The 21,523-nt window shown below is 47.6% G+C and overlaps 1 protein-coding gene across 2 annotated transcripts in view; it reads left to right on the plus strand.

The window, feature by feature from the left end:
* The first annotated feature begins 365 nt into the window (after positions 1-365).
* Positions 366-21,523, plus strand: part of RAB30 (RAB30, member RAS oncogene family) — a 152,543-nt gene continuing 131,385 nt past the window's right edge. Inside the window, exon 1 of one of the 2 annotated variants that reach the window (XM_075592599.1) lies at positions 366-575. The gene's annotated coding sequence lies outside the window, so the exon portion shown is untranslated. The remainder of the gene's footprint in view (positions 576-21,523) is intronic. The other variant, XM_075592597.1, reaches the window with a different exon arrangement.

The raw sequence follows: 21,523 nt of genomic DNA on the forward strand, positions 1-21,523 counted from the left end.
ATTTCAGCGCAAAAAATTGGAGCTTAGTGAATCACCCCCAATGTATTACTTCCTGGTAAAACATTTGTATAAATAAATATATAGCCAGGGGCATATGGCTACACAGGTGAAAACTTCTTCTGCTTTTTCCCCCGGCTCTCCTCTCTCCAATACAAAACCTAGCCCTCCTCCTGAAGGAATACCTGATGCAGCCTCTAGTATTCAGCTCCTCTCCTCAACCCCGACCCCATGTCTCTGGGACTTGTAGTCCACCCAGATGCCTGGAATCCTACATCAGGCTGACATATCCTAGCAAGGGTAACTACAACTCCCATAACCCCCCGCTCCAAGCTTCTCCCTGTGCATGTCTATTGGCCTGTTGTCCTGAGGAATGATGTCATTGTAAGAAAGCAGGGAGAACTCCACTGCATTCATTGTGCTCGCATGTAACATTGCTAGAGGACAGGCACTGATTGCATTCAGTATTCCAATCAGAATTTAAAAAAAAAAGCTTGGAACTCCTGGTCACCAATGTCCTGGTGATTTTGCTGAAAGAGATCTATTCTTTTGTATGTCGGGAAAGATCCCCACTCAAGGTGAGTAAGAGATTTTGTTGTATGCTTGATGCCAACTTGTATCACAAATGTGGTTTTTTTTTTTATATACAGTATGCTCTGAAATGTTTCAAATGCTAGAGACTCTCCATTGACTGTCTTGCAACTTGCACAAACCATCTTTCTACCTCTGCATTGCTGGGCTGTGATGTAGTGTATAGGGTTTTTTTTCTGGGGGGGTGGTTGCATTTTACCATCAGGATGGAGCAGGAGTTTCCTGCAGAATTCAGATCAGGCAGCTGACACACTGTGCTTTAGAAACAAAACATCTGGATTTCTTAAGGGTGTATGGCACGTTTGCTTATATCTGCGGGTCGTGTTTAGTAACATTAAGTGATTTGATGCAGTGCTAACAAACAGTGGACCAAATAACGATTTAGTGAATTTATTGTGCATGCCAATTTATTTCATAGTGATGCTAACGTATGCCATTGTATTTGGTTTCATGTTTGTGATGGTGAGTTAAACAATTGTTATCTATATAAAATATTTGAAACTTGAGTGTTTTTTTCCTGCCTATTGTAAATTATAAAGGATGCATCTTTCAAGCAACACCTTTCTTCATCTGCCACATCAGGGGAGCTTTTAATTGACTCTTCTTGGTGCAAATACTATTGACTCTCATTTGTCATACTGTAGTTAACGCTGCAATCACTTGTACGTGTGCTAAAATATCCGCTTTCTGGTAGATGCACTAAATACTTCATTACAGAAGTTCATTCACTGCACTTTTAAGTGAAAGAATGTGCATTTTCTGCATGCTTATTTTAATGTGTTCTGTTTAATGTAATCTGTTGTGTTTTTCTTTTCATTTTGTGCTTATTGTATTCTGCTTGTCTGAATCATGCAGTTTGGTGACTGGTTATGTGGAGCCCAAGGAGAAGTTCGGAGAAGAGTTGCTTCGTGTAGAAATAATAACATGTTTGCATCTTTTGCGATGTAATAGATTAGATTGTAAGCTCTTCAGGACAGTCGTCTAATGTTACTTTTATTAAGGAAGCGCTTATTCCCATTATGTCACGTGTGTTACTGCTGTAAAGCGCTATGTATATAGATAGTGTTATGTAAATAAAAATATAAATACATTATTGTTCTTTGTTGAGTTGGCAAAACCATTGTGTGACTAAAAAACAAAGTGTCAAAATGAACAGAGATATTTGCAAATAGAATACTGTAGTAAATCACATAATAGTCAGTTTAATGCACATCTTCCTTAGATACCATGGTTTTGTTGCTGCATATTGAAGTAGATGTACTAATAAAAAGAGGCGAGAAAAGCAGCGAATATCAGGACAGCATCTCAGGTACTGTAGTTGTGGAAATTCCTCCATTAGCGACAGTATTATCCGTCTGTGTTTTCAAACAGTAACTATTACAAAGGTATCGCATTCAGGAGCAAAATAACTCTAAAACTAACTATCATGTATATTTATTAGTGCAATTTTGGGGGGCTATTTATTAGGACTGCTGCTAGCACTTCTAATACTGCAGTGATAGTGCAGTGCTAGTGCAGTGGATAGCCTGGGGTAAACATTAACCTTACATTTGTTTGTAAGAATGTAGAATATTTCCCCCAACCGCCTATCTGAAACCAATAAACCCCTGTAGGTCTTAAGGCTCTATTGTGGAATAATCTTATTCAATGTGGCCATATGGTGGGAGGGACAGACTCAATGGATCTTAGGTTTCCTCGGTTTCTCTGCTACTGTGTTAGGGCTGTTAACATGTCTCAGCAGAATGTAAATAGGTGGCAGTTCTTAATTCCTTGCACTTATGTGCATTTTGTGTAGACAAGAATGGCCGTTTCTTGAATATAAATTGTAGCCAATAATTACTTTTCAGGACAAAGGTATATATGCATCCTAAAAAAAAAAACAGATTTTATGTGATGACATGTTTTTTGTTTTTTAAATGATATATATATATATATATATAAAAAAAAAAAATTTTTTAAACATTGTTGGCATGTAATACTTGGAGGGCGACAGACATTTTCATGTCAAATCTTACTCGTGAATGACAATTAATGATCAATTAATCAGATTGACTGACGTATTGAAGATGGCAAAACATCATTTATTTAAACGTCATTCTTACAATACAAGCTGCAAATATGATTCTTTTTGTTTTTCAAGGAAATGATGCATTGAGGCAGCAACATAATATCCAGCTCCATTTGATCCTGGAAGTATCTCCATATTCGTGGCATATAAGGTTTTATTGTAAACTTTTGCGCGCAATAAAACTGTGTTTTCCTGGCGTCTCCAGTTTTACATTCACTAAACCTCACTCCATAATTTATCACATCAACCAACCTGAGTGCTGGATACAGGTCTTAAACACCAAGTGCTCTGATTGGCTTACACGGGAGCCAAGAATACAGGGAAATCCTCACCCTGTAATGACTCATACATAGAACATTCGATTAATCTTCAAATCATGTGAATGGCTATTACAGATTGATAATGGCCCATGCACTTTGGCGAATACACCCCCAAAGTGGTAGCTTTGTGAATGTGTAGTAATGAGGGAAAACCAGGCAATTCACTCATGAATCTACCACTTACACTTGTATTTATAATGAAAAAAAAATTATAGACCTATCAAATGTAACCAGATGTATCGAGAAAAATGACTATTGAAAGAACGCGTGACCTAGAATTGTACCAGTTTTACCTCCCTCCATAGGCCCCCAAGATGTTAATAAGGACCAGGTGTCCTTCATTTAAGTTTCGCTTCACTTTCCCATGCTTGCTGTCCGGGGCCCAATGACACGCCCTATTGTAATATGATGGATGGGTTGGCTGTCCATGCTCTTCAAGTCTAAACATGAGTATTGGATGCATATCAAGTCCAGATGTTTCCCCTGTAGCAGTTTGATCGTATCGTTAGGCATGTGCCTGGGATATTTACAGAGACACAAACAGGTATAATTGGAAAAGCAAAGTAATTATAGGGGCACCTTCTCCCCCTTTCCTACAACCTCCTTTTTTGGGTATTCTGCCTTCTTCCCTATTTCTTTTTCCCCGCACTTTCTCTGCCTTTGATGAGATCTTTTCATTATACAATTCCACAGACTGTCCAAATGAGAAAAAAACATTAAAAAAAAATCTATCTTAATATCCATTTTTCATCATCATGTTGTGAAATCCTCCATGTCGATTTACTTATGCCAAGTCATGGCCTGGATCTTCTTCAAAGACCTCCATTTGCCTAATACTTTAGCCCAGATCACCACATCTTTCGAATTACAACCAGGGCCGGTGCCACGGGTGAGCAAAAGAGGCGACGGCCTCAGGCGGCCCTTTCCGAGGGCGGCGTTTTCTGTGCCTCCTTTAGTTCCTGGTATAATATCAGGAAAGAAAGGAGGCACAGAAAATGCCACCCAACGTCGGGTTTGATGGTGGTGCCACGGGAGCCTCTGTAGGCTCCGGCATTGTCACATGGCGTGGCCTCGTTGCGTGACACCATGCAGCAGGAGGAGATGCTGGCTGGACAGGGTAAAAGGCACCGCACTCCCTTCGGGGCGTCTTCTCTCTGTGCTCGCCTTGGGCGCCGGATTTCAGTGCACCGGATTTCAGTGCGCCAGCCCTGACTACAACGCATAGTTCTTTACGAGCCACTAATTCACCCCTAATACAAGCACTGTGCATGGTAAGATAAGCTCTGTTTGTTGTTCTCTTTTATGTAAATGTTAAAAATTGAAGAGAAGATGCAAAATGGCTGAGTACTCCCATTGCAACCCCAATGAATGTGAACTGTTATTGCGCTTTGAAATCCTTAAAATACTGTGGCGGGAATTATTGAGGCCTAATATCTGGTAATATGTTTTTCATTCTCTACACACGCACGCGCACACGTTATTATACAGTAGGTCCCATATAACATTTAATTTGGCTAAATCTTCTAGAGTTTTTGTGGTAACCTTTCACATTTTCCAGAGTGAATTTCAATGATTCCATCATGTTGGAGGAGACATTTCATAAAGTGTGTGCTGCGGGTAAATTGTGCCCAAAGAAACCTCAGTGATATCATTATCTTCCAGTATTGATGGAAACCTACTTTGTAAAGCAACAAAACAGCAACACATGGGAGTTGTCTCAGAGCAGTATTCATATTAAAGATTTATTACATAGTTGGGAACCATTCTGTGAATAAGATGCAATGTAGAACAGTATTGTGTATGAGTGTACACTTTCAACTATTTTATTCTGTTCGTGAACAGAACTTCTTAAACCCAGGCAGTGCTGAAAAGCTGTGTATGTGGCAGGCATAAGCTTACAGGGGGACAATGTTAAAATGGACTTGAAGCAAAAAGGTGTCACACTGTGTGCTCATTTGCATGCCATTTCCCAGAATCCCTTGCTGTAGTGAAAGCACTGTATGCTAAGAGATAAGGATGAAAGCAGGGTTGCAGACCTGTCTGAGATGTGAATGTGCTCACAAGTGGTATTTGTGTTTGTTGTAAACAGAACCACAAATGTGTAGTGGTTATGTCCACATATTATGGCTACTTGGTGCTTACCCCCACTATTAAAGTATAATAAAGAGATTTGCTAGTGTTTTAGGTTTCATAAGTATTAGGTGCAAGTTGTTTCTTTAGCCTTTTTGTATCCTCTTGTGTCCTCTGACCCTATAATGTCATAGAAGAAAGCAAAGGGCAAAATAGCTTTGCATGACAGAGGGGGCAATAGGGCACCTTCTACTAATAATGTGGCTGCATGTTCAGGACAACAGAGCATTGTAGTGTTAAAATGATCCGAAAATGAGTTTCAATTTCGATGATCTATAGCAGGGGTGCGCAAGCTGGGGGGTGGGAGATCTGTCTGGGTGGGGCGTGGGCAGTTGCAGGGGCCCTGCGCTCTTCCCCACGGCATTTAATTAAATGCAGGGGGATCGCGTGAGGCCCCTGCAACACGCCACTTTTTCAGCCGGCGGTGTGACGTGTCGCCATGGCTACACGGCGCAAATGACGTGACGGGGCCATGTGACGTCACACGCGTCAAATGACGCTGCGTCATTTGATGCGGATCCAAGGTGGGGGGGGCGGGGGTGCGAGAGCCGGGGAAGGGGAGACAGGGGGCGAAGCTTCAAATGTTTGCGCTCCCCTGATCTATAGGACAAGCAAGCTGCCATTCATATATGTAATAAGCATGTGCAATGCAGTTTTCCTTTACTGACATCAAAAAGTGTACTTATTGAACCAAAATGTATGTTCTTTGTGAATTTGTAACAAGGCACTGTATATTTCTGTAGCTATCCAAAACCCTCACTGTTATGAAAAATTGACGACACCCTGGATACTATATGTATCGAAATTCAATTTTCTCTGAGCAATTTTTCTCCCCATCAATATGCATTGGCGGCACATGTATAAAACTTGTTACAGCCGAACCCCGTTATAATGCGGTCCTTGGGGGCCACAGAATGAAACCGCGTTATAACCAGGATCGCGTTAAATTTTTGGCGCGCGAGGGCATCTAGATCTCTCTCCTCTTTGCTGTCAGCTCTCTCCTCACTTCATAGGGCTGTGTCCATGCGCTCTCCTCGCGGAGGATTGATTAAATTGAATGTTTAAAAAAAATGTGTGTTGTGTCATATGACCCTCATCTGCGACGCGAGAGCTGACAGCTGCAGAGAGGAGAGCATGTGGACACAGCCCTATGAAGTTAGGAGAGAGCTGACAGCAAAGAGGAGAGAGATCTAGATGCCGGTAAGTCCTCGCGCCGGCAAAATTGAGGTTTGCAAATCTCGGGATACACGCTCAGACTGCGTTATATGCGGATTCGCGTTGTAGCGGATCACGCTATAATGGGGTTGAGCTGTACAGTATTTGACTTTCTTCATCTGCTGGTGATCTCCTACTTTGGAGAATTAACGCGACCTCAGAGTAGGCACATTTAAATGATGCAGAGGATCAATTCACCATTGTATATGTAACGGGTATTCCCCCACCCAATCGCAGATTCTACTGTGTGAGTGCAGGAATCATATATTGTTACTCAGGTGTGGTGCATTACCTGTTGGCTCACAGGAGGGCTGAGCTTCCGCCACGGGGAACCTGGGGTAATTATACTAGGGGTGATCACTTACAACATCTTCTCGGTACAGCGCCTCCACCTGCGATGGCTCCCACCAGAGGGGGGAGTGGTTCCTCGCAGGACAATCAATAATACCATACACAGTGCTTTATATAACGAAGGACTTTACTAACGAATAATAATGATAACCTGTGTCTCTCTCACGGTGAGACACTAACAGTGACGTCTCGCAGGACGATTCCCAAACACTAGGTGATCCCACCCAGTGTCCCAAGAACCCCACTCAATGTCCCGTACTCCTACAGAGATAGTCAATGGGTGACTGCGCAGTCACTAAGAACCTATAGGCCTGTTGGTGCACATATGATGGTATAATACCTGCCGAGCACTCCGGTGCTCGGGTCAGCAACAAACTTCTCAAAGGGTCAGACGTGTGATGAATCCGTCTGATCCAACCGAACTCCTTGCACGTGCGGACCGCTAGGGGGTCCCACTCTGGAATCGTCTCTGAGGACCCCAACGTGGGTCCGAACCGCTTCACAGGAACCGCAGCGTCTGCTGTGTCCCTGTCTAATCTAAGTGGTACTACCGTGACAGGAATCCTAACCTAGGGCCTGTCCCTGTAGTACAGCAACCTGTAGTGGCTTGGGGAACTCCTAGGGCCTGCAGGGGTAATGACCTGTCTCACTCCCCCAACTACCCAAGTCCCTTCGGTAAGTGATCTGGAATGGACTAGAGTACTCTTCCATGCAGTACTTAGGCGTCTACCTACTGTTGGCTAGCCTAGTGCAGATCCTCTCCAGAATTCCTGCTCTCAGTTACCAGTTTATCCCTTCAGGCATCCTACCCCTAGCGCTACCTCAAGGTGACTAGAACAGCTATAGCCCTTCTCCAGACCCACTACTCTCTGACTAGTCCCAGCGCCTACCGCAGCAAGCTGTAGCTCACTTTTGACTGCAGCCAACGTGCTGCGCAACAAGGTGCCTGCCTGTCAGACCTCACAGCACTGACAGCCGTGACTCTGACAATGCAGCACTACACTAAGGGCAGCGTCCCTATCTTGGGCCTCCCTCAGCAATTACCCACTAACCTAGTGGGGAGTTGGGGCCTACCTGGGGTGTGGGTACCTATGGGGTGCAGGAGCTGCTCTCGCTCCCCGCACCTTGCTTCCCTCACAGCTCCCTGACTCCAACTCTCTGTAACCTTCCTTTCCCAGCTCCCACTAATGTAAGTGGCAGGGTCCCTAACCCGAGGGCTGCCCCTGGCAACACTCACCTTACTGGGGAGCTGAGCTATCTCGAGCCCTGGGGGTGCTGGCCTAGTACAGGGAGTCCCTGACTCCTGTACCCTACCTCCTTCCCTGGGCTGCTCCGGTCTCTGACTAATCTAACGTGCTGCAAGCCCGCCAAATGTATCTCTTTTCTCAGGGGTCTCCTAAGCCCTATTGGCTCCCTGGGGTCACATGGGGCTCGCAAAGGCTCTGGGGATATGTAGTCCCAGCTCAGAGCCTTCCCTGGTAGGCTAGGGGTTCGCGGGCTTTTCCCTACCTTCACTGCGCTTGCGCAAGCTTTCCCGGGCTGCCTCGACCTTCCCTCAGCTCTCCCTGCTCTCGCGCGAGCTATCCCTGTCTCGGGGGCTGTCCCTGCGCCTACGCTTCCCTGCGCATGCGCAACAGTATACTCAATGGCGGCGCCCTGCTTGTCCGGCCGCCGGGACCTTAGAGACGCGATCGCGGCCTTAGCAACCGCCCGATCGCGTCCCCGGCAACCGGCCGCAGGCAGGAGAAGCCGCGCTGCTCCCTGCTCCAGCCCCCACCCTTGGAAGCAGCCGTCGGGTCTGTCGGCACCCGCGACCGAGCTGCTCAAGGGGAGGGGGGTCTCCAGGAGCCACGGGAGCTCCAGGCTACACTCTCCCCCTGGTGAAACTCCAACGACCTCGCTTGGATGGCAGACATAACCTGGTACACAGTTATACAATGAAAATGCAGGGCATATGTACAACCTATCACTGGTGACTTTAGACATCAGGTTACAATACAGTTCACATACCATACCCGAGGCCAGCTGAGCGTCAGCTGTTTGCTGAGACCATTCGTGGGGTGCCCCTAACTGATCAAGTGGGGGTACCTCACTGTTGCGTCCGTGAGCCTCCCCCAGAAAAATTTCTTGAAGAGCACACCGGAGGGCAACAGTCACTGGTTCCTCGCTACTTCCTCCCCCTGGTGGAAGGAGTAGCACCATGTCTCTGAAGCAGACCTTTACCCGGTCACCCGCGGCATGGATGCGGTAGACCAGGCGGCCAGGACCTTTTCCGCGGTCCACTACTTGGCGAATGGCACGCTCCCTTTTGGGCTTAAGGGAGGCAATTTTTACTAAATCCCTCGCCACACAGTCCTTGTCCCTACGTACTTGCGAGGCTCCCGCTGGGAAGCGAGCAATGGACAATGTCTCTTTCCTCAAAGTCTCTGTTTCACCTGGCAGGGGGTAAAGGGTAGATACCTTACCACTGTGGTGATTCACGGTAGCCAACAGGTCCTCGGGGACACTGTCAGTTCCCACCTCGGCTGTATCGGGACCTGTCCCCGGCACTTCTGGGACAGTCCACTTACTGGCTTGAAACTCGGGAGCGTTGGATCCCGGTCCTGGGACCATTTGAGTCGGAGCGCACGGGCTCACACTCGGTTCAGGAGCCGTAACTCTGGCCTTTTTCACGGCCACCTCCATCGGAGCCTGTGGGGGGCAAGGGGGTTCCTTACCACTCTGCTGGCTTGCAATGGTTTTCTCTTCTTGTGGAACACTGTCAGGTATCTGCGGTGCTTCACCTGACACCACGACAGAGCTGACTGTTCTCTTCAACTGAACGGTAGGTGGTAGATACTGGTCCTCTCGCACGGCTGGACAGCTTTCTTCTAGGGGGTACACCTCCCCCTGTGATTCCTCTGTCTCACTGCTGGGGTGGTTCGCCGGTAGGCGCATCGCCACCGATGGTTCGTCCTTTTCCGTAGCTGGCTGGGCCTCAGTTCTTCCCGCTTGGTTGCAACAGGGAACCAGGGCAGCCTTGTCTGTCAGCTCCTCCACCTCCGTGGTTGAGGTAGAGCAAGTAACAGCATCTTCATCTCTGTGTTCTGCCATCTGAGATTCCTGCTTGGGATCTGGGACTGTAGACTGCAGCAGCACAGGCTTTAGAAACTGTGCTCCGCAACAAGCACACTTGGGACCCCAGGTCGGTTTGCCACCTGGGAAGTCACACTGGTCACAAACACATCTTATGCACCCGTCATCCTCCACCACTGCCAACCGCCATTCTATTGGTAGCCTAAAGGGGTTAAAGTCCATACCACCAGATAGATTCAAATCCTTTTGTAGGCACGGGCACAGAAGAAAGGGTATTTTTCCTCCTTTTGTCCGCCATGCCCCATACAACTGCGGGTGTGTTTCTCTACAATCTGTACTGTCTTTAGTGGAAACAGCAGTTGCTGATGGCTGTTCACTTTGCTTGCTCCCCCTTGTGGAATGTAAAGGAGGGGCTCGCTCTATCACTGAGTCACTCACATTGCGGGGGCGGAGCTCTGGTTTTCCCGCCAGTCCCGGACGGATTTCTGCAACACAATTTGGTGCAGGCTTGCAGTCAGCAGCACATGTGCTCTCCTGCTTTGGCGGGAGACGCCATTTTAGGTGTGACTCCCTTGATGAGGGAGCCTCCATTTTGATCACAGGTCGGGTAATCTCACTAAGGCTCTCTGAGTATGCAAGAGGGTAGCCTTCTGGTGGGGCCTCTGGGAAATGCAAGGTCAGAGGGACATTTTCCCGGCATATTTCCTGATCCGTTACTAGCCATAGTCTACAACACTGGTCTGTGGGGTCGTACCGGTGCTCTATCCTCTTCCACCCTTGGTCTATGCCCAGGAGTCTCCCTAGGGCCTCACAAATTTCCCTCAACTTCACGGCACTACTGGGAACATCCCCTACTACTAGCACATGTCGCGGGGATACTTTTGTCCTCTTGTTTCGTTCGTGGGCCTCATGGCTTGCAGGCCCAAACATGGTGAAAAATCTAATTTGGCCAATTTGGAAAAATGAAAACAGGGCACCCCAGGTCTATCTCAGCAGCGCCTCCAAATGTAACGGGTATTCCCCCACCCAATCGCAGATTCTACTGTGTGAGTGCAGGAATCATATATTGTTACTCAGGTGTGGTGCATTACCTGTTGGCTCACAGGAGGGCTGAGCTTCCGCCACGGGGAACCTGGGGTAATTATACTAGGGGTGATCACTTACAACATCTTCTCGGTACAGCGCCTCCACCTGCGATGGCTCCCACCAGAGGGGGGAGTGGTTCCTCGCAGGACAATCAATAATACCATACACAGTGCTTTATATAACGAAGGACTTTACTAACGAATAATAATGATAACCTGTGTCTCTCTCACGGTGAGACACTAACAGTGACGTCTCGCAGGACGATTCCCAAACACTAGGTGATCCCACCCAGTGTCCCAAGAACCCCACCCAATGTCCCGTACTCCTACAGAGATAGTCAATGGGTGACTGCGCAGTCACTAAGAACCTATAGGCCTGTTGGTGCACATATGATGGTATAATACCTGCCGAGCACTCCGGTGCTCGGGTCAGCAACAAACTTCTCAAAGGGTCAGACGTGTGATGAATCCGTCTGATCCAACCGAACTCCTTGCACGTGCGGACCGCTAGGGGGTCCCACTCTGGAATCGTCTCTGAGGACCCCAACGTGGGTCCGAACCGCTTCACAGGAACCGCAGCGTCTGCTGTGTCCCTGTCTAATCTAAGTGGTACTACCGTGACAGGAATCCTAACCTAGGGCCTGTCCCTGTAGTACAGCAACCTGTAGTGGCTTGGGGAACTCCTAGGGCCTGCAGGGGTAATGACCTGTCTCACTCCCCCAACTACCCAAGTCCCTTCGGTAAGTGATCTGGAATGGACTAGAGTACTCTTCCATGCAGTACTTAGGCGTCTACCTACTGTTGGCTAGCCTAGTGCAGATCCTCTCCAGAATTCCTGCTCTCAGTTACCAGTTTATCCCTTCAGGCATCCTACCCCTAGCGCTACCTCAAGGTGACTAGAACAGCTATAGCCCTTCTCCAGACCCACTACTCTCTGACTAGTCCCAGCGCCTACCGCAGCAAGCTGTAGCTCACTTTTGACTGCAGCCAACGTGCTGCGCAACAAGGTGCCTGCCTGTCAGACCTCACAGCACTGACAGCCGTGACTCTGACAATGCAGCACTACACTAAGGGCAGCGTCCCTATCTTGGGCCTCCCTCAGCAATTACCCACTAACCTAGTGGGGAGTTGGGGCCTACCTGGGGTGTGGGTACCTATGGGGTGCAGGAGCTGCTCTCGCTCCCCGCACCTTGCTTCCCTCACAGCTCCCTGACTCCAACTCTCTGTAACCTTCCTTTCCCAGCTCCCACTAATGTAAGTGGCAGGGTCCCTAACCCGAGGGCTGCCCCTGGCAACACTCACCTTACTGGGGAGCTGAGCTATCTCGAGCCCTGGGGGTGCTGGCCTAGTACAGGGAGTCCCTGACTCCTGTACCCTACCTCCTTCCCTGGGCTGCTCCGGTCTCTGACTAATCTAACGTGCTGCAAGCCCGCCAAATGTATCTCTTTTCTCAGGGGTCTCCTAAGCCCTATTGGCTCCCTGGGGTCACATGGGGCTCGCAAAGGCTCTGGGGATATGTAGTCCCAGCTCAGAGCCTTCCCTGGTAGGCTAGGGGTTCGCGGGCTTTTCCCTACCTTCACTGCGCTTGCGCAAGCTTTCCCGGGCTGCCTCGACCTTCCCTCAGCTCTCCCTGCTCTCGCGCGAGCTATCCCTGTCTCGGGGGCTGTCCCTGCGCCTACGCTTCCCTGCGCATGCGCAACAGTATACTCAATGGCGGCGCCCTGCTTGTCCGGCCGCCGGGACCTTAGAGACGCGATCGCGGCCTTAGCAACCGCCCGATCGCGTCCCCGGCAACCGGCCGCAGGCAGGAGAAGCCGCGCTGCTCCCTGCTCCAGCCCCCACCCTTGGAAGCAGCCGTCGGGTCTGTCGGCACCCGCGACCGAGCTGCTCAAGGGGAGGGGGGTCTCCAGGAGCCACGGGAGCTCCAGGCTACATATAGATGCAAGGTTTGATAGATCTCCATTATTATATTGCACCATGTAACTCTTCCCCTAACTGCCCTGATGACCACCCCCCAATATTATGTGATTGGAGTAATGTTGGGACCTGAAATCAAACCGTTTGGGGGGAGGAGGGGGGATTCATGACTAAGCAATAGAGATGGACAAATTGTTTTGGCGAATATGGATCCGCAGCGGATCGGTCGGTTCCTTTGGTCGGCGGATTTCAGCGGATCAATCTCAAAAAGGGCGATTCTCGTTTTGCGGGTTTTTAAATCATTGTTACCAAACACTCCGTGGATTCCTTAACCCGGGGACGGATTTGTAGGATTCAATCCGCGGATTCAGCAATTCGTTGGCGCATTCTTAAGAATCCGCCCACAGATTGCTGAATCCGCTGATTGGTAGAATCCAATCCGCCCACGGGTTGTATGCAATGGCAGTTTTGGGTGAATCTACGTGGATAAAAAACGACCAAATCCGTCTGTGGATTTTACACCGCGAAGCGGATTTTGTGGGGCAAAATGCGAGAAAATGCGGGATATGGATTGGGTCGGATTCGCTCATCTCTACTAAGCAATAGTTACAATAGAGCACTATGAATGGCAGCGACATTTGCTCTTTCCGTCACCCTCCTCATTGAAGAAGTGTTGCCTTTAAAAAACAAAACACAATACCTCGCAGCCCCTGGAATTATCTCGGGAAACAGGGGGTCTCCGCAGCTGAAATCAACGCGGTCCAGCACCGGAGACCCCCTGATTCCAACCTAGTACACTGCCTTTATAAGGCTATTACCTTATCAATAAAAGACCCACGATTGCCTGTTAGAGGCACGCAGGGAGAGTGACTGATTCAGTCTTACTGCGCGTCTCTTATGGACAGGTGCAGCCCAGTAGGCTTCACACTGCGCGAGTCCCATTCAATCGCCGGAACCCCCTGCTTTGTTAATCCGATGGGCCATTACAGCCTGCTATGGACTGTCCCCGATGTGCTCTAGAATTTCCTGCGGACGCAGGGCCATAAGGTAAGGTTGCATCTGTATATTAAAACATTCTTTAATAAGTAATGCTTTGGGCTGTGGATGAACTGTTGCAGAGACTTTGTAGAGAGTAACTTACATTTTCGTACCCATTTTGCTACAACAGATTTTTGTGTGTTAAGTTCAAAGCTTTCTTTAATAAACAGAGATCAGAGGCTCTGTATTTTTTTTTAATATGTTTGGCTTGGGTGGTGGCAGCAGGTAGATATGATTGCAATTGAGTAAGGGGTAAATATTAACTCATTGTGCAGGAGAAAGGTGAGTCGGATAGAGTAGCCGCGTGTATTAACTCTGCTTGCATATCTAAGGCTGAGTCCATGCTCCCTGCTTGCTCGCTGAGGCACGCTGAGGCTCAGGGAAAGCAGGTGCTTTCCCTGGCCTTGCGGTTGCTTACCGCACGCGCCGTCAGCGGGCCTTCAGGGGGCGGGCCGGGGGCGGACGCGTCACTGGCCGGGGGCGGGCCAGTGACGTCACGGAGCTGGTTCGCCCTCATTAGGCGAACCGCTCACGTGACCGGCCTGTCTCGCCAGCAAGCGGGGGAATTTTAAATTCACCTAAGACCTGCGCTTCCGCAAGCGCGCGGAAGCGCAGGTGAGCCCCTACTAAAGCCGCTCTAATTGCGGCTGTAGGGGCTCAGTGCTGAGCGGGAGCGCGCCTCAGCGCGCTTCCGCCAGCAAGCACTTAACATGGCCGAGGCCTAAGTCTCGTGCTCACAAGTGTGCTGTCTGTGACTGATGGTATATTGGGACGGAGTGAGGGGAGATATTACTCATTTCAGGGACCTTTGCAGAAGGTGAAAAGTGGGTCGGCTAGGTAGCTGTGTATTAACCCTTCTCCCATATGCAGGTCATGTGCTCACAGTAGTACCGTATGTGGCAATTGTTTTTTTAAAGTGCCGCGCGGACTGAATCTTTAATGGTGCAGTCCTGGCTAGGGTAATAGTCAACTTAGAACAGTGACGTGTAATATGTTACATTGAGCTGATCCACATGTTAATAAATTCGATAAATATATTAAAATATTTTTTCATAATGGTAATATTTCCACAGTTAACAGAGGGTTTTTACCATCTGTAACTAATGTCTTTTGTTAATAGTAGTGATACACCGAGTACCCGGAATTACCCGGTACCAGGCGGATTTTCAGCTACCCAGAAATTACCCGGACCTGGCAACTGAGAAGTGGGCCCAGCGTCAGGTAACACCCAGTGCCAGGTAATGTCAGCATAGCTGAAAAATCCATCATTACTTACCTGCTGTCAGCGATGGAAGGCGAGGAAGACCCGCGGCGACATCTAGGCAGGTCAGCAGAGGTCCTGTGGCGATATCCTGTCCACAGGTCAGGGCAGGAGCGTTCCTATTGGACAGCCGGCTGTCCAATAGGAACGCTCCTGCTCCGGTCACATGATTCCCCAGCTCACACTACTATGGAGTCCTGCAGCTCCCAGGACTCCATAGCAGTGTGAGCTGGGGAACCATGTGACCGGAGCCGGCTGTCCAATAGGAACGCTTCTGCTCCTGCCCTGATCACATGGTTCCCCAGCTCACACTGCTATGGAGTCCTGCACCTCCTGCGCGGGCTGAACACACACACTGCTGATGCTGCCACCGCCACCGGACCTCTGCTAACCTGCCTAGATGTTGCCACCGTCTTCGTCCACCCCCAGGTAAGTGCCAACCGGGTACCCAGCCGGGTAGATCATGTGATTTTGGCCAGGTACCCGTTACCCGTTTTTAAAAAAAAAAGTAGGACCCAGTCCAACACTAGTTAATAGCACTGTTTCCCGTCATCAAAATTGTGCCCTTACCTTTGTTCCAAAATAATCATTAATCAAAGTTACCATCATTAGTGAAACATTTAAAGATAAGTAGCTTATATGCATGAATCCAGTGTTCCCCACAAGAAGTGGTGTACAGTATGTTCATTTTTCACAAGATAGAAATAAATAAAAGAGTTACTTTAAGGATGATTTACTCTTAATGAGGAAGCCACTGATTACGTTGTTTTAAAAACAGTTTTTTGAATTGTGCCTTGAAACAGATTTTAAACCTTTCACCCCATAACTCTGGTGTCCTCCACGATTACGCTAATGCTAACGCTCAATCAGAGGTCCAGTGAGCCACCTGTGCTGAAGCTGGGATACTGTATCCTCAAAACATGACCTATTGGGGGGGAGCTTGACAACTGGAGTTGAGCACCATTGCTCTAATGCTTGCTTCCAAAGTAAGCCAGTTATTTATGTACTGAAAGGGGCAAAAACGTAATGCAGTGCAATATGGTACTGGCCCTTTCAGCACTGAAGGGATTACACACTGTTAATACATGGAGCGAAAAGTTTTAGTACGGGGGTCCACACTGTTAGTACAGGGGATAAACAGTATTTGTACAGTACAGCTGCCCCTTGTGCAGCAGGAGGGCCTGCGGTACCTTGACATGACTTGCTGGCGCCTCTGGAGGCAAAGGTAATAAAAGGCTTTAGCGGTGGGAGTGTAGGAGTTTTGTTACCAACCTCACACTGATGAGACCCCACAGGTTGAAACAGCTGTGTGTGAGTAGGGTTACTGGCTGTGCACTTCTTTAACCCAGGCTGTGCTGAAAAGCTGTGTAACATGGCAGGCATAAGCTTATAGGGGTACATGGTAAAATGGACAAGTAACGAGTACTCACTGAGGGCCCATTTGCAGAATCCCTGGCTGCAGTGGAAGCACTGTTTGCTAAGAGATAATGGAGAAAGACAGGGGGGCAGACGTGTCTGAGATGTGAATGTGCTCACGAGTGGTATTTTTATTTACTGTTACCATCTGGTAATGCAACTTAACAGGCTATGTAGATGGAACTTGACAACCTACGCTGCGTTTATGAACGTATACAGCTGTTTTATGTGTCCTCATGAAGAAGAGACCTGTAAGGTTCAAAGGCATTTTACACACTAACACACCTAATTAAGAATGATCGTGCAGATCCACTAACCCCTTTAGTTATGTGCACAGAAGGTGTATATATCTGATTCTATCGGGGGGTCAGAGGTCCCCCCTGCCTCGTGCACCATTTTATCTACAGTGTATATTTATACATTTAGTCCTTTTGTGGAGTGCTACCTAACTAACATACTTTTTGACTAACCCCTCTAGTGCTCTGTTCATGTTGGCACTCACATGGCCCGTGGCTCATTCCCAAAAAAGCATGACTGTAGCGTGGCAGTGAAAGGGTTTCCACTGTTCCTGTTGTCAGGGCAAATCAAGGCCACGTGACCGCTACATATGACTCACATTAGATTGTAAGCTCCTTTTCCTAAATGTCACTTTTATGTCTGAAGCACTTCTTCCCATAATGTGTTATTTGTATTATTTGTTATTTATGTGATTACGTCACGTGTATCACTGCTGTGAAGCGGTCTTCGCTTATCCGACGGAATGCGTCCCGCACACCGCCGTCAGATAACGGACCGCCAGATTGCAGCTCAATGTTATTTGGCGTGGGTGAACGTCGGATAAGCGTTTCCGACGTCGGATAAGGCATCTGTCGGAAAGCGGAACGTCGGTAAGTGAGGACTCGCTGTACATACATACATTACAGCAATCACGTGTTTAAAAGGGATTATAGCCTATGGCAACTGTTCTCCAGAGCCATCAAAACTATTAGCACTGTGAAGCTAAAAGTGACACACATAGAATGATCACATCAGCATTAAAGGAGTTAATAGTGTCCCAATGCATGTTACTTTTTTTGCTGCCACAATGGTTCAGTAATTAAAAATGAAGTTGTCATGATAATGTTATGAGATATTAGGTATTTTAACCCCTCTAGTTAATGAGCTACACTTATTTTAACAAAATGCTGGGTTTGAAACAAGTCAGGACTGTTTTTTTGGTCTGCTCTGAACTTCAAAGGGACTTAGGCCTGGGACATAGTTGTTTGCCGATTGCGGAGGCGCGCTAAGGCTCAGGGAAAGCGGTGCTTTCCCTGGCCTTACACAGCACGCCGTCCGTGGTCAGGTCTGGGGGCGGGCCAGTGACATCACGGAGCTGGTTCGCCCTCATTGGGCGAACCGCTCACGTGACTGACCTTGCGCTCCGGCAAGCAGGAAAATCTGAAGACTCGGTGAGACACACGCTTCCGCAAGCGTGCGGAAGCGTGCGCGAGCCCCTGCTAATGCCGCTCTCATTGCGGCTGCAGGGGCTCAGTGCCGAGCAGCAGCGCTCCTCAGCACGGGTCAGCGCATAAGCGCTGACCATGCCCGAGGCCTTAATTGGGACGGGGGCCATCCTGGATAGCCCACTGAAGGTTTCAACTGTTCTAAATAAGTTCTATAGACATGGTCTGGGTAGAGCAGCTTCAAAGCATCCTCTAGAACGGATGGGCTTATCCCGGTGCCATGAGGAAAGAATGTATTTAAGTCTGGGCATAGATTTTTAAAGTCAGATCTCACCAGAGGCATGGTTTGGACAAAGCATGTGAGACCTCATGTTATGAACCAGCGGCCTCCCTTTGGAAAATCCATAGCATTTGGTAAGGTATAGGATTTTCTGTCTGTTTTACCCTTTTATTTTAAGAAGCTGTTCTGCCTTGTATTGTAACTGTATGTTTTTTGTAATACCTTTTCTGTAATCTAAGCACTGTATTTTTATATATATTAAAACATGTAATAAGTAATGCTTTGGGCTCTGAATGAACTAATTGCATGCTCTGGGGAAAGTAATTAAGTTTCGGACACATTGTGCTTTGACACTGATTTTGGTGTGTTAAAGTGCATAGTTTTTTCTATAATAAACAAGGGGCCTGGGGCACTGGCAAATATTAGTCTGATATATTTTATCATATTCGCATACCCTCAGGTGGTGTCAGTGGATAGATATGATTCCAATTTAGTAGGGGTTAATATTAACTCGCTGGTTCCTTGCAGAGGAGAAAGGTGGGGTGGCTAGTGTATTAACCCTGGTTGCATATCTAAGTCACGTGCTCACTTGAGTGCTGTTCGGGGCTGTGGTATATTGGGACGGATTGAGGAGAGCGAGAAAACACATTTGACGGACCTTTGTGGAGGTGAAAAGTGGTAACACTTGCAGGTCGTGAGTATTAACCCTTGTCCCGTATTCACGTTGCATGCTAGCTGGGTGCCGTATGTGACAGAGGTGATCAGGAATAAAGTATCCTATTGGTGAGTTACCCTTTGATGTGCACAAATCGTATAGCCGTTCAGAGAAAACTCAATATGAAAGCCACTAAAAATAGTACAGTATTCTCGTTTCCAGTAAATATTAACAGCAACAAATATACAAATAATGACATTAGTGACCATAAGGAAAAACAAACAAACAAATATATTGGAACCCAACACCTAGTAAGTATGACTGTGGTTTGAAACAACATTTATATAGCAAGTTTTGTACAGGGGCAGATTACGGCTCTGTTTATCAATTACAATATTCAGCTATTTTTATTGGGAAAAATGCCAAACCAGCAAGTCTGAGCGGAGCGATCCTGAAGTGTAACGTTGATAATCACTCGCCCCGATACACATCATACTGACTCTTTTACAATGTTTTTTTTTTTTTTTTTAGTCTCTGTATCCTTGTGTATTTTATTACAGCTCTTTGGGTTGTGTGTGCCAAACCAATACTAACGTGCCAAAAATCATTAGCATCTCCATCCTGGCTGTGTCGTAAAGATTTTTTCCAGGCCATGATATTACAGCACGAGGCAGCAGCTGTGGATACGCTACTGTTTAAAAAATTTTTTTAGTTCCTTCTTCATTTGACCCCTTACTGCCAGAGGACCACAACAAAACTATCATTATCTATTCACTTTCGTGGGGACTTATGTAATAAAAGCAGTAGATTTATCCCTTGAGTAGCAGATCATACACAAAAAAAGAAACTGGATGCATAGCAAATACAATTCTGCCAGTCTCCCTCACATTAAATTTGACCTCTTTGGCTTTTTGCCCTGCTTATGGTTTACCTGTGGTTGTAATCAAAATTGAGCAGTGGGGAGTTTGCACACGAAAAAAAAAAAAGAAATAATCAAAAAAAGAATAATCAACAATGGTTTCTATTTGACCTTTTTGTACACCAGATGCTGTGCGAAGACTGCAGTGAGTCCCCATAGAGATTAGAACCAAAAATGTAGGAAGGAAATCGGGAACTCAAAAAGTCAGCTTCACAGGAATATTCATTCGGCCATTAATTATATTTTGAAAGGATGAAGCCTATGCGTTTCGGTCCTGGCCGCGACTATCCTGAGGATGTCGAAACGCGTCGGCTGCAGACTCTGCATTCTTTGACAATTTAAATCCACCTTGATCCTGTCTGTTTGCGTGCTTGCTGTCATTCCTACGTTTTTGTTTCACGGGTTCACCATGCATTTTTGTTTCACGGGTTCACCATGCATTTTTGTTTCACTGGTTCACCATGCATTTTTGAAATCTGCAACCATTTTGGCCCGTATTTGCAAAGCATTGCTATGCCATGATGAGTCTCAGTCTATGTTGAGAACTGTCAAGTAGACTCACAAGCTTGAGTACAACGACCAGTGGCTTTATTAAATAGAGATCTGTTATGGGTTCATGTAGAAGAACATGGGGTCTTAGGCTGAGGCCCCAGTGCCTCCGCTGCACGTGCGCTCGCGAGGCTGGTGGTGCGTGCAGCCGATTCCCCGGTCTGCAGTGAGCTGCAGGAAGAGAGACCGGGGGGAGGGGGAGCGTTGCAGTGACGGGGGCGCGACCATGACGTCACCCGGCAGGCTGCCCTCATTGGCTGAACCGCCAGGCGGCGTGGCCTAGCACTCCATCGCGTGTCCTGCTCTCCAGGAGAAACTCTCGCCACAGCGCTGCGGCCCCCCCTCGCAGCGGGTCCGGCGCCAATGAGGGGAGGGTTCTCGCCCCTACAGTGTCCACCCAGTGGGCGCTGCAGTAGCATGCGGGGCCTCAGCCTTATACTTAGTCAGATATGGGATGGACTTCTTGTCATGCTTATATAAGATCTGGATTGGATTGTAGATATGACATGCTTTAGGAACATGTCCGTCGTCAGGAGACACTTTACAGCCATTGTAGTACCTGTTTTTTATGTCCTCCGCCTAATGAATACTAGTTGCATTTCTTGCACCCATGTGAAGAGTTCCACCACCTGTTACTGCTCCTGTTCATTGCAGGTCAGAACCTGTAGCTACTTAGAGCATCAATGAAATACTGTGCTAACTAAGTAGACAACAAAAAAAGGACATCTGAGGAAATATTTCTACTGCGTACCAAAAAATATGTATGTTTTATTAGTGTGCACATATTAAACTACACGTTTTACACACGTTAAGGCTGCGTCCATAGTGCAGTATACGGCATGACGTAGTACGCGCCAAAACAAACACTGGGACGCCAATGCATATGCGCATACTGCGCGAGCGCTAGTGCATGCACATGTGCTACAGGGAGACCGGCGCTTCGCAATACAAACAAGTTTGTATTTCCCACGTGATGCCGGGACACGGAGGAGCGCAGAAGCTAGCACGTTCTACTGTGGACGCAGCCTAAGGCTCCCCCATTATAAACAACTCCTTACATTGGTCATCATTCAATGTGCTGTGAATCTGTTTCCCAGTTCTTCATTTATTTGAATAGAGTTGAATTCTTCATCACTGTTAAGAGGCTTCACAACATATCAAATAAGGGCCATTGAAGGCCAGAATCATGTGAGTGCTGCATCACATAAGTTATT

The sequence above is a fragment of the Ascaphus truei genome, chromosome 3, assembly GCF_040206685.1.
Source record: "Ascaphus truei isolate aAscTru1 chromosome 3, aAscTru1.hap1, whole genome shotgun sequence".
Lineage (NCBI taxonomy): Eukaryota > Metazoa > Chordata > Amphibia > Anura > Ascaphidae > Ascaphus > Ascaphus truei.